General features: G+C 33.0%; 1 pseudogene; it reads left to right on the top strand.

The window, feature by feature from the left end:
• Positions 1 to 3,299: 3,299 nt before the first annotated feature.
• Positions 3,300 to 11,597, top strand: LOC142531697 (uncharacterized; annotated as a pseudogene).
• Positions 11,598 to 11,899: the final 302 nt, after the last annotated feature.

The raw sequence follows: 11,899 nt of genomic DNA, 5'->3' as shown, positions 1-11,899 counted from the left end.
CCCTCGAACTTTCTAAGTGGTTACTATTCATCGAGAGGAAAAGTCATTGGTTGTGATTGTACATCATTATTTTTTACGACCCGGGACGACATTAGATTGATTGAATGTTTTGAAGATGGGTATACAATTTAATTATAGGCTTCTATGTTTTGAAGATTAAATGTTTTAAAAACTAGATTGGATTGCATGTTGATTACGTTTGGAATTGGACATGTATAATAATTCGAATATTGGATGTTAAGAGATGTTGAAAATGATTTGACTATATTAATGTTTGGGTTAGTACTACTGATGTTCTACTTATGAGTCATAAGTTAATCTTGAAAATTATGAATGCTTTTAGAGCATGTAGGTTTCCTAAGAAAATATTGATGGTTCGTGGTTACTAGTTTGTTAATTTTTGAGGATTTTATATAAGGAATAATGATTCGAAGAATACGACAATATTTAAAAATATAAAAATGTATAACTTAGGATTTTAAACATTGATGGAAATATAAGATTTGGTTACGGGAATTGAGCTTGAGATTAATAAATTTAAAATTATTGAACTTTATGTTATAATGAACATATAAAATGGAATTAGGAACGCCAAGAACTTATGGGTAATTGTATGATTTTTGAAATTAAGGACAAATTTGGATAATTTTTAAGGAAATTAAGAACTAATTTTGCAATTTATAAGAAATTTGGGGACTAACTTAGCAGTAAGTGAGAATCGAATGGTTTAAATGATAGGAATTTTTGATGATTTAGGCTTGAGGAGATATTTAGAACCTTGAAACATCTGGATTATGAAGTTATAAAGAATGATAGTCAAGGGCATTGTAGGATGAATCAATATTGGGCTTGAAAATTTAAGTGTTCATGGAATAATGCTGTGGAAAATTAAGAATTTAAAGTGATAATAATTTAAGACAAATTTGATCAATTATTTAAGTTATAAGATTAGACAGTAAGTTAACTTATTTTTTGGAGCTTAAGGTTTGGTTTATCATAAGTTTTAATCATGATCTTAAGAGTTAAAATTATACTTATGTTAGAGTTAAGAATTTTTTTATTTTTAGAAAGATGGGTATTAATGATAACTGATAAAGATAAAAAATTGTATATTAATTAAATGTTTTATAATATAAATTTAAAGTTTTTGTTTTATTAAATATTTAAATATTATATGTTTTATAATAAATTGTATAAAATATAAATTGTTGTGTAATTATAAGTTTTTACTATTTTTATAGGTTCGATAAAACAAGAATAACCTTGGCGTTGCAAATGAGATTAAGATGATTCTTGGACCTGTAGAAAGTTGATGTTAATATCTACAATATTGGTGGCAAGCTTGAGATAAAAATCTTCTCACAAGTGGGATCAAATTAAGCAACAAATAAAGTTATCAAAGAAGTGACAGTTTTATCATGTTCTAGCATTTTGACCATATCTCTCAAATTACTTGGTCAAATGGTTACAAAATATACCACAATTCAAACAACTCAATTATCTACATGTTTTGTTTTCTGTGGAAAAGAAAATTCGGATGGAAAGATTTTCAAAAAGTGATGTATATTAAAATATAATTTCTTGGAATACCAATGAAAGACTTATGTGTAAAAAAATAATATTTTATTTGTGATTGTCTCCCAAAATTTGGCTATAAATAGGGGTGCATTGTAATGAATTGAGATATCCCTTATTTTATGAACAAGCCTTTGAGTTCATAATATTTCTCTCTTTGTTTTTCCTTTATTTCTTCATTTAAATATAATTAGCATGTTAATTTCATATTTAAAGTTTCACTTTGAATAATGAGTAGCTAACTTCCCAAAGTTGAGATGAAAAAATGAAACTCTTGGCATGATAATAAGATTATTAAAAGGTAAGAATCTATGTTTTATATTATTTAAAAATTATTTATTGTTTATGTTAAAGCATTATTATACCCTACTTATAAGTGATAGTTTTGATTTATTGTTGTTATATGTTACACTAAATTTTTGGAACCATTTAAATGTTAGTTTGATATTACCAACCATTTAAAGTGGATGCCTTGATTTATTATATATGAATATATCATAATATTAATTTCTTGGTATCATTTAAAGTGGGAACCTTGATTTAGTGTTTACAAATATATATATAGCACAATAAATACTTGACAACATTTATAAGTTTTGGTATATATACTTATAAGATAATAATATATAACATTATATAAATATGATTATTTAATATATTGGAACCATTTTATTAAGTGAATTTCAATAATGTTCATTAATGTTAACTTTATTAAAATACCAAGAGTGGATCCTTTAATCTCAACTACTTAAATTAAAATTGAACAATTAAAAATTACCAATTAAAGATTCAAACAATTAAACGAAAAAAATAACAAAAACAAAAAGACATTGTAGTGGACTTGTAATTACCTTAGCTTTCCTGTGGATACGATATTCTACTCACCGAATTATACTACTTGTGGACAACCTACTCTTGGGAGTGCAACAATCAAATCCGCATCAAGTTTTTGGCGCCGTTGCCGGGGAAGTATAATTTAATTTCAAGTTTATTTAATTTTGTTTATAGTTTATATTTCTTTATTTGAATTTTTATTGATTTTGTGTGTTTTTATTATTTTTGTTTTTCATTTGCATGAGCATTTGGTCACGTACACTTAGTGACCGACTCATTCGAAATAACCCTTTATTTTCAAAAAACATGGCAGAAGAACTCATCCAAGAAAATGAAGATGAAATTCAATCTCAACATGATCATGATAGATGAAGAACGCTTAGAGATCACATGAATCCTACATGTACTAGTGCACCTTCATGTCTAGTTTTTCCACATAATGCATCTCGTTTCAATTTTAAGCCTGGTATTATCCAACTTTTAGCCAACTTTCATGGGTTAGATTCTGAAAATCCATACATGCATTTACGAGAGTTTGAAGAAGTGTGAAACACATATAATGATTTAAATTGTAGCATTAACACCATTCGACTTAAACTTTTTCCTTTTTCTTTAAAAGATAAAGCTAAAACTTGACTACAAAATCTTAGATCGGGATCCAGTCGAACTTGGGATGAATTGCACCAACAATTTTTGAAAAAAAATTTCCATATCATAGAACAAATTCTTTCAAAAGGCAAATAATCACTTTCACTCAAAAACAAGGAGAAACTTTTTATCAGTGTTGGGATAGATACAAAGAATTGCTTAATCTTTGTCAACATCATGGTTTTGAAATTTGGAGAGTTGTTTCTCAATTTTATGAAGGCTTAACACCTAAAGATAGGAAAATGGTTGAATTTATGTGTAATATAACATTTGAAGATAAAGATCCAAACGAGACAATTGAGTATCTCGATTCATTAGCTGAAAATGCTCAAAATTGGGACACTATAGGTACAATCGAACCATCAAACAAGATTCAATCTCCCACATCTGGTGGATGTATGTACACCCTCAAACATGAACATGATCTCCAAGCTAGATTTACCTCTTTGACAAGAAAAATTGAGGCACTTGAATTGAAAAAGAATGGTTAATTAAAATCTGTTCAATAAATTACGTGTGACATATGTGATACAAGTCATCATTCTACAAAAGATTGTCCCACTTTACCCTCTTTTAAAGAATGTCTCCATGAACAAGCCAATGTTTTGAACATTTTCAAAATGCCAAATTTTGAACCATTTTCTCAAAATTTCAATCCAGGTTGGCGAAATCATCCAAATTTTAGTTGGAGGAATGATAATGCTGCACAATTTTCACAACCACATTTCCAAAATCAACAAAATTTTCAAAATTATGCATCTTATGTTCCTCCACCTAAAAGGAACTTGGAAGATATATTGAATTCTTTCATTGCAAAACAAGAGTATATAAATACTCAAACTGCTCAAACCATGACAGATTTGAAAGATACTCTTGCTAAATTTGCATCTGCACTTAATGTTCATGAAATAGGTAAATTTCTTTCATAACCACAGCCTAATCTCAAGGATCATCATTCCCGATGGATCAGGTAAAATCTGTTATAACCCTTCGTAGTGGTAAGGTTATGGAAAAATCCATTCTTGAACCTTGTGAAGATGATGATAAATCAACTCAAAATGGTAAGGAAGTGGAACCCATAACTTGGGAAGAGGAGGATCAATAGACAATGTCACCACCATTCCCTCATGCATTGAAAAATACAAAAAAACAAAATTTGAATTCTGATATATATGATATTTTTAAACAAGTAAAAATTAATATTCTTTTATTAGATGCAATAAAGCAGGTACCATCATATACCAAATTTTTGAAAGACTTGTGCACTGTGAAAAGAAAATTGAATGTGAAAAAGAAAGCATTTTTAGCCGAACAAGTAAGTGAAATTATTCAAAATAATAATATTTTGAAATACAAAGACCCTGGTTGTCCTACTATTTCATGTATTATTGGAGAACGAAAGATTAAAAAAGCCTTGCTTGATCTTGGAGCTAGTGTGAATTTACTTCCATATTCAGTTTATCAAGAACTCAATTTAGGCGAGTTAAAACCTACTTCGGTAAAACTTTTACTTGCCGATAGATCTGTTAAAGTTCCCAGAGGTATGGTAGAAGACGTATTTGTCCAAGTTGATAACTTTGTATATCCTGTCGATTTCATAGTTTTAGATACACAACCTATCGAAGCTTGTAATGCAATTCCTGTAATTTTAGGTCGTCCATTTTTAGCAACTTCTAATGCTCTTATAAATTGCAGGAATGGAATAATGAAGTTGTCATTTGGTAACATGACCCTGGAGCTTAATGTTTTTAATCTTTGTAAGCAACCACATGACAAAGGAGATGAAAGTGAAGATGAAAATCTTATTGAAACTCTTGTGGAAGAAAACATTCAAGAAGGGAGTACTCGTGACCAATTAGATATTTGTTCAATTGAAACTGTTTAAAAAAATATTGAAATTGATCTTGATGATTTTATCAGGTATCACTCGTTACCAGTATCAAAGAAAGAATTTGAGGCAAAATATGAGAACAAAGATAAACCACCCATATTGGAGTAAAAACCCTTGCCAGAAGAATTGAAGTATGCATTTCTTGGAGAAGATGAAACATATCCGGTTGTAATTTCTTCCAAACTAGCAAGTGATCAAGAAGGTAAATTAGTTGATATGCTTAAAAGACATAAAAATGCAATTGGTTGGACATTAAAAGATCTCAAGGGCTTTAATACACTAATTTGCACTCACAAAATTCAGTTAGAAGAAAATGCTAAAACATCTCAACAACCACAAAGGAGATTAAATCCACACATGAAAGATGATGTAAAAACTGAAGTTCTCAAACTACTTGATGTTGGGATTATCTACCCTATTTCTGATAGTAAGTGGGTAAGCCCAACACAAGTAGTTCCAAAAAAATTTGGCATCACAGTGATAAAAAATGAAAAAGTTGAATTGTTAACAAGTCGAGTCCCATCTAGTTGGCGGATGTGCATTGATTATAGAAAATTAAATGATGCCACTAGAAAAGATCATTTTCCATTACCATTTTTGGATCAAATTTTAGAAAGAGTAGCAGGTCATCCATACTACTGTTTTCTTGATGGATATTCAGGTTATTATCAAATTCCCATTGCACTCGAAGATCAAGATAAAACTACATTCACATGTCCTTTTGGAGCATTTGCATTCAGAAGGATGCCATTTGGATTATGCAATGCCTCAGCAACATTTCAAAGATGTATGCTAAGAATTTTTAGCGACATGGTCGAAAATTGTTTGGAGATTTTCATGGATGATTTAACTGTTTTTGGGAATACGTTTGATAATTGTCTTGAAAATTTGGAAAAAATTTTAAAAAGATGCGAGGAAAAATGTCTTATTTTAAATTGAGAAAAATGTCATTACATGATTACTTCTGGGATTGTTTTGGGACATGTTGTGTCGTCTCATGGAATTGAAATTGATAAAGCCAAAGTTGATGTCACTGCCAATTTACCCCCTCCAAAAACCATTAAAGAAATTCACTCATTTTTGAGACATGCTGGATTTTATAGGAGGTTATAAAAGACTTTAGTTTAATCTCTATACCCATTTGTAACCTTTTAAAAAAAGACAATGCATTTGAGTGGACTCAAGAATGTCAAAATGCTTTTGATAAAATCGCTCAACATTTAACATCAGCTCCTATCATGCAACCTCCTGATTGGTCTTTACCTTTTGAAATCATGTGCGACGTGAGTGATTATGCAGTCGGTACAGTATTGGGTCAAACAAGAAACGGTAAGCTTTATGTGATGTATTATACAAGTAGAACTTTAAACAATGCTCAAATGAATTACTCCACAAATGAAAAAGAACTACTTGTTGTACTATTTGTATTAGATAAATTTTGTTCTTATTTGATTGGATCAACGGCTATTGTGTTTACTGATTATTCTGCTATTAGATATTTATTGACCAAACAGGATGCAAAGCCACGACTGATACGGCGGATTTTGTTGCTCCAAGAATTTGACATCGTGATCAAAGTTAAAAAAGGAACCAAGAATGTCGTAGCCGATCATTTATCGAGACTAGTAACATGATCATCTTGTGAAATGACACCAATTATCGATAATTTTCCTGATGAACATCTATTTCAGTTACTACTACACATTGATTTGCTAACATAGTAAAATTTCTTGTGACAGGAAAAATGCCTCCGCAATAGAATTCCCAAGATAAAAGAAATTCTTTGAATGAGGTAAAAAACTTTTATTGGGATGATCTGTATCTGTTCAAGTATTGTCCAGATCAAATTTTTCGACATTGGCTGCAAAAATCTTGCAGTGTGGATTTTATTGGCCCACTTTGTTTAAAGACACCCACGAAATCTGCAAGATCTGTGAAAATTTTCAAAAATTGGGTGTGATTTCAAATAGAAACATGATGCATTTGAATCCTATCATTGAAATTGAAATCTTTGACTTTTGAGGAATTGATTTTATGAGACTTTTTCCACCATCGTTTGGATACTTGTATATTTTAGTTGCAGTTGATTATGTTTACAAATGGATAGAGGCAATTCCATGTCGAACAAATGATCATAAAATCATCATCAAATATTTGAAAGAAAATATTTTTAGTAGATTTGAAATTCCTTGAGCCATTATAAGTGATGAGGGAACTCACTTTGTTAATAAATCATTTGCTTCATTAACGAAAAAATATGGTATTACTCACAAAGTAACTACTCCTAATCATCCTCAAACAAATGGACAAGTTGAATTAGCTAATAGGGAGATAAAACAAATTTTGGAAAAAACTGTTAACCCAAATAGAAAAGATTGGTATCTGCGACTTAATGACGCACTTTGGGCATATCGAACAGCTTTTAATTGAAAATATCTCCCTATAGGTTGGTTTACGGAAAACATTGTCATTTGCTTGTGGAATTGGAACATAATGCTTATTGGGCGATCAAAACTTTTAATTCAAGCATTGATGATTGCAACAAATTGCGCAAATTGCAATTTAATGAACTTGATGAACTCAGAAATGATGCGTATGAGAATTCAAGGATTTATAAAGCAAAAATCAAATCATTTCATGATAAAACAATTCTTAGAAAATCTTTTGAGATTGGTAAAAAAGTTTTGCTTTATAATTCTCGACTTCACATATTCCCAGGAAAATTACGATCAAGATGGACAGGCCCATATGTTGTAAAGCATATGTATCCTTATGGAGCTGTGGATATTGAAAATCCTAAAAATGATGATGTTTAAAGTAAATGGACAAAGGCTTAAACCATTTTTAGAAAATGAAATCTTTCAAGAAGAGTTTATTTCACTTTTCGATCCTTAAATTTTTATGTTGCATTTAATTTTGTTTGTTTTTATTTCAGGTTTCCTTAATCTTTTTATTTTCTCGGTTAAATGGCAGATAACGGTACTCCGTGACTCTCATAGTCGGTTAAATCAGTTTCCCACAATTGCTGATACAAAAATAAACAAAAAAAATCATTTCTTTTCAAAATGGATGAAATTCTCTCAAAAATTTGTAAATATTTTCCCTCTATTTCTGAAAATGTTCTAAGAAAAATTTATGCAGGTAGGTGTGAAAGATTGATATGCTAATGTAAAAATGTAGAACCCGTAAATCAGTAGACGTATAAGCCATGCATAATTCTAGATTTTTAAATTTAATTGACTTCATTGCATGATTATTTTAAATGCATTTGTTTGAAGTTAATTATTTCATTATTTCAGTTCAGTAGATTGATTTTTAGCATTTCAGTATTTTCAGTGAGGCCGGACCGGAGTTGGAGTTTTGAGATAGAATTTAAGATTTGAGAAATATTTCCAGAAGTTAATTTAGCTAGTAACTAAGTTCATTTAAGTTAGAAAGGAAGGTTTGAAGATTTAATTTAATTATTTGAGGTGATTAAGAAATGAACTCATTTAAGTTATTAAATTAAGGGGTTAGCTCACTAAATTATTTAAAGGATTAGTAAGGCTTTCAAGGATTATTAGTTGACTAGATAATCAACATTTCCCTTTATTTTATCATGCATTTTTCGGCCACCCTTAGTGCTAGAAGATTCATTTTCCAACTCACCAACTTTGACCAATTCTTTGCATGTAATTAGTAGGATAATTCTAGGATTTTTGGGAGCACAATTTAATTAAATAAATGGACATATCCTAGTCTAGAATCAAGCTAAATTTCGGCCACCACCTCCTAGAAGCATCCACCAACTCATTTGATATCAATTCAAAATTCAAATTCAAAAGGGGAGTGGACTTGGTCTTGATATGATCCTATTTTTGTGCACCCTTCTCCTCACCTTCATAACCATCACTCCCCCTCCACCTCCACCGAAAATAAGACCCCTTTTCAGTAGAAAAAACGTGAATAACAGCTAGGGAGAAAGGGAGAAAAATCGGGAGCCAAGAAAGGTAGAGAAGCAAGCCACTCCGTCTCCTCCGTGCCGCGTCGTCGTCATTTCGTTCGTTTTCTTTCGAAACGAAACCAGGCATGTCTAGATTTCTTTCAAACCTCAATCAAGTCATATTATCATTTATTTTTCAGTACATGATCATGTTTTAGCAAGCAAAAACCGAGATACATGTCAAAATATTTTGGGAACACACATGCAGAATTTCGGCTCTTCATGGCAAGCTTCACGTTTTCTTTTGGTTTGTGAGTTTCAGGTATTGGATCGACTCCAGGCTCCCAAGGCGACTTGTATACATGTAGTAGGATACATTAGCACCATGTTGGTCCATTCAAACCAGCCCCATACTTGCTGGAAAACCGAAATGATAGCAAGTTCCCCATAAGTGCAGAAATGTTGTTCGAAAAATTTCAGTTTTGTGTCAAGGGTTGTGGATCTGATCTTGGCTGCCCCAAGGGCCTTTAGCCATGGTTGGATCACTTCCCTAGCATGTCTAAGACGTGACTAAGTCGCCCTTTTGGTGGCTTGGTCCATGGCTCATCGGTTTTTAAATAATCCACAAGAACAGCCCCTTTCCCCATTCGGCCCTTCCATTTTTCAGCATATGGTTCGTTTCTTTTGTGGCTTGGTGTGGATCTTGGTTGGCCTATGGCCCTTAGCCACGGTTCATATCATGCTCCTAGATGTCTAGATCGTGCCATGGTCAATCAAATGGCCACTGGAACGACGCAAGACATCGATCATAGCATAAACACTACACACGCATGCACGTTGCTCTCGGTTGGACCCTTCGGTTAAGATTTGGTGTGATGCGGATTGTGGCTGGCCTAGGGCCCTTAGCCATGGTTCAAATCACTCCTTGGGACGTTGTGGAGAGGCTTTGGTCGGTGGTTCAAGCCCCAATGGCCAAAAGTCTCGCAAACGACGCGATGCAAGCAAGGTCGCAGCTGCTGGAAATTACAGCAAGTTGCTGTGTCATTTAGAAGGCTTGTTTGAGTTCTTGGTTGGCTTTTAGCCCATGGCCTTGGACTGGACAGTGCCTCATTGAGTTAGGAAGGTCATGTTTTTGACCGTTCGTCATTTGGATCATTTTTGAGGTCGTACGAGAATTTACGGTGCAATGTGCCAAATTGACTCTCGAAAGAGCGTTTCGTGTTTTGGCCTCCATTCCACCTAGATTTCGACCCTATCATTTTAGGAACATTATTTTATGATTTTTCAGCGTATTTTAATCATGACTATACGTCGGTTCAGTGTCGGTTCAGGTTGGCTCGGAGTCATGATTAAATGCGAAGTCATTAGGCGTCATAGTCGCATCTTTTGAACGTAAATTGCATAGTTGGTCATGTTTAAACTATTGCATATTTTTCATGGCACAGTTAGGTTGCAGCGAGCCTGGGAACGATCCAATCCAATCCAGTTGGTAAAATTACAGGAATTTTCATTATGCCAGTTAATTATTTTACGTGCATTAAACAGAAAATGATTATTTTTGAGATTTATGCGATATGGCTTGTGGTTCATTCACTATGTGGGAGTGTTATTTTATACGGTCGCCAGTGACCGATCAGTTCAGTATGGTACCACCCGGTCGCCAGTGACCGGCCAGCTCAGTTCAGTTTCAGCCTCCCCGGTAGCCAGTTACCGATCAGTTCAGCTTAGTGCAGTGGCCACAGGCGTAAAACATAATCTCAACAGAAAATTTTATCAGATATTTCAGTACAGGCTCCAAGGAGCAAATATTTTTACAGTGATTTTCCAGTTCAGTTATGCACGTATTATAATTGCTCAGTACAGATTATTTTCAGTATGCCTCAGGACAGGATATTTTATCTCATGCATATTTTAAATTCAGATTTTTACTCGTTACCTGCGATTTATGCATGCTGAGTCTTTAGGCTCACTAGACTTGATTGTTGTAGGTACTGATGAGGCCAGGGCCGAGGGCGGGGACCAGTGAGCCAGCTTGGGTCGGCAGTAGTGGCACCCGAGGACCTCAGAGCAGCAGTTGTTATTTTCTTCGCAAACAATTTTTATCAGTTGTTGGATATTTTTTAAATCGTTGTTGTTGGCAAAACTTTGATTTTCTTCCGCTGCAATATTTTGAAATATTGGACTTGATTCACCAGTGATTTTATGAATGAGGCCATTTAAGTTCTTTTAAAAAGAAAATTTTAAATTTTTCCGCAAATTTTCAAGCAAGTAGTTCGAGGGCCTTCACAAAAAAGGAATTCCGGAAAATATTCATCTTGTAATAGAAGCTAAGGTCCGATTAGGAGGAGAAGTTCCACAATCATTGCTCATTCGGTATTTGCCTGGATTAGGAAAAAGCACTTATACGAAAAACGAAGGGCCAAAAGGTTAGGGGTTTTTCATAAGTGTGCAAGATGGACTTGTGACAAACGATGCAGATCTTTGGGATGTGTTTCCAATAACAGAGAAGATAAAATTAGTTTTATTAAGAATGGGCTGAGTAAGGAGTCTTTAGATAACATCTTATTGACTTTTGAGACGCATTCTAATGGACACGTGCATATTGAACTTCTCTGTTTATGGAAACAATTCCAAGATGAGCGTCATAGTATTGGGAATCCGACTAAAAAAGACCCTGTTTGCCAATTTATAAGAAAATTGGTTGGGAAGCATATTCTCGACTCATAGAAGGCGTTGAAGCCGTTTCTGGACATAAAACCAGAGGAAAATTGTGAGCCACAATCACACTACTGTTTATATGCATGTGTGTCATTATTGTTTTTAATATTTATTCTGCTTACAGCTGTGACCCATAGTTTTGTCATGATAACATATTACCTCTATAAAATCTCTCATCTTTCTCTTTATTTTCGCAGACAAAAAAGAAAGTAAAAACATGGCTAGATCCTCTGCACAAACATTGAAAAATATTTGTGTATTTTCTGGGTCGAGTCCTGGAAAAAATGAAGTGTTTGTAGAAGCAGCGAATA

Source organism: Primulina tabacum, chromosome 17, assembly GCF_025594145.1.
Source record: "Primulina tabacum isolate GXHZ01 chromosome 17, ASM2559414v2, whole genome shotgun sequence".
In the NCBI taxonomy this organism is placed as follows: Eukaryota; Viridiplantae; Streptophyta; class Magnoliopsida; order Lamiales; family Gesneriaceae; genus Primulina; species Primulina tabacum.
This window is presented reverse-complemented; position numbering and strand designations above follow the sequence as displayed.